Consider the following 2,500-nt stretch of genomic DNA (forward strand, 5'->3'; position numbering starts at 1 on the left):
GTTTATACGATCACAGCATTGCCACGAGTCGGTGTCGCAAGACCGAATGGCTCTTATGTGGCGCGCACGCATCTAGTGTGTTGGCCGCGCGATTCCCTCTCGTTTTGAACGCAGCAGTGGAATCGTCGCGCTTACCGAACGTTTACTCCACGGATACGAGTTGGCGGAAGGGCAAGAAACGCTCTTCCCGCTCGCTTTGTACGCCGTAGCGAAAGATTTTTACTGGTCGTTCTTGAACGTACGAACCAGACAGAATTTGTCCTCGACGTCTAAGCATCGGCACCGTCGATCTAGCGTCAGGGTAAATCGCGCGGGTCTTTCGAGACCCGAGCATTTTAACATTTTGGGAGAATGAGAATGAGTATATGATCTTTTGTATAAGAAAAGAAAAGTCGATGATAATAATATATCAACAGAGATATAACAAGGATAATTAAGAGGAGAGAGAAGGCAGGCAGTTCTTAGCGAACCTTGTCGTTCTCTCGCGTATACTTTACGCAACGCACACACAGTGTCGCCGACCGGCTAAGCAAGACCGGCGGCAATGAAACGGCACACGAGCGTGTCGCGTCGGTGCCCGATTAACACCGGGCCACCGGACGCGCGCTCAAGAGAGCTAGCGACGAGTCTCTCGGGCTCGCTCGCGAGTTACTCCTTGCGAGTAACCGAACACGAAGCTCCCTGGTTGATCCTGCCAGTAGTCATATGCTTGTCTCAAAGATTAAGCCATGCATGTCTCAGTGCATGCCGAATTAAGGTGAAACCGCGAATGGCTCATTAAATCAGTTATGGTTCATTAGATTGTACCCACATTTACTTGGATAACTGTGGTAATTCTAGAGCTAATACATGCAAAACAGAGTCCCGACCAGTGATGGAAGGGACGCTTTTATTAGATCAAAACCAATCGGTGGCGGGCGGCTCGCCGTTCGTCCACCGTTTATTTTGGTGACTCTGAATAACTTTGTGCTGATCGCACGGTCCTAGCACCGGCGACGCATCTTTCAAATGTCTGCCTTATCAACTGTCGATGGTAGGTTCTGCGCCTACCATGGTTGTAACGGGTAACGGGGAATCAGGGTTCGATTCCGGAGAGGGAGCCTGAGAAACGGCTACCACATCCAAGGAAGGCAGCAGGCGCGCAAATTACCCACTCCCGGCACGGGGAGGTAGTGACGAAAAATAACGATACGGGACTCATCCGAGGCCCCGTAATCGGAATGAGTACACTTTAAATCCTTTAACGAGGATCCATTGGAGGGCAAGTCTGGTGCCAGCAGCCGCGGTAATTCCAGCTCCAATAGCGTATATTAAAGTTGTTGCGGTTAAAAAGCTCGTAGTTGAATCTGTGTCGCACACCGTCGGTTCACCGCTCGCGGTGTTTAACTGGCGTGATGTGGGACGTCCTACCGGTGGGCTTAGCCTCGCGAGGGGCGGCCCAACTAATATCCCGTCGCGGTGCTCTTTACTGAGTGTCGAGTCGGGCCGGTACGTTTACTTTGAACAAATTAGAGTGCTTAAAGCAGGCTACCTTCGCCTGAATACTGCGTGCATGGAATAATGGAATAGGACCTCGGTTCTATTTTGTTGGTTTTCGGAACCCCGAGGTAATGATTAATAGGGACAGATGGGGGCATTCGTATTGCGACGTTAGAGGTGAAATTCTTGGATCGTCGCAAGACGGACAGAAGCGAAAGCATTTGCCAAAAATGTTTTCATTAATCAAGAACGAAAGTTAGAGGTTCGAAGGCGATCAGATACCGCCCTAGTTCTAACCATAAACGATGCCAGCTAGCGATCCGCCGAAGTTCCTCCGATGACTCGGCGGGCAGCTTCCGGGAAACCAAAGCTTTTGGGTTCCGGGGGAAGTATGGTTGCAAAGCTGAAACTTAAAGGAATTGACGGAAGGGCACCACCAGGAGTGGAGCCTGCGGCTTAATTTGACTCAACACGGGAAACCTCACCAGGCCCAGACACCGGAAGGATTGACAGATTGATAGCTCTTTCTTGATTCGGTGGGTGGTGGTGCATGGCCGTTCTTAGTTGGTGGAGCGATTTGTCTGGTTAATTCCGATAACGAACGAGACTCTAGCCTGCTAAATAGGCGTACCTTATGGTATCGCGAAGGCCCCCGGCTTCGGCTGGCGGGTTTTTACTACCAACGTACAAACAAATCTTCTTAGAGGGACAGGCGGCTTCTAGCCGCACGAGATTGAGCAATAACAGGTCTGTGATGCCCTTAGATGTTCTGGGCCGCACGCGCGCTACACTGAAGGAATCAGCGTGTGTTCCCTGGCCGAAAGGCCCGGGTAACCCGCTGAACCTCCTTCGTGCTAGGGATTGGGGCTTGCAATTGTTCCCCATGAACGAGGAATTCCCAGTAAGCGCGAGTCATAAGCTCGCGTTGATTACGTCCCTGCCCTTTGTACACACCGCCCGTCGCTACTACCGATTGAATGATTTAGTGAGGTCTTCGGACTGGTGCGCGGCAATGTCTCGG

General features: G+C 51.3%; 1 non-coding gene across 1 annotated transcript in view; it reads left to right on the top strand.

The window, feature by feature from the left end:
- Positions 1-678: 678 nt before the first annotated feature.
- LOC145948547 (small subunit ribosomal RNA) overlaps positions 679-2,500 on the top strand; it is a 1,921-nt gene continuing 99 nt past the window's right edge. Inside the window, exon 1 of the ribosomal RNA XR_014427383.1 lies at positions 679-2,500. This exon is cut by the window's right edge and continues 99 nt beyond it. This is a non-coding gene — a ribosomal RNA (small subunit ribosomal RNA).

Source organism: Prenolepis imparis, unplaced genomic scaffold (assembly GCF_030444845.1).
Source record: "Prenolepis imparis isolate NDT839.2.m4 unplaced genomic scaffold, iyPreImpa1.0 SCAF_450, whole genome shotgun sequence".
In the NCBI taxonomy this organism is placed as follows: domain Eukaryota; kingdom Metazoa; phylum Arthropoda; class Insecta; order Hymenoptera; family Formicidae; genus Prenolepis; species Prenolepis imparis.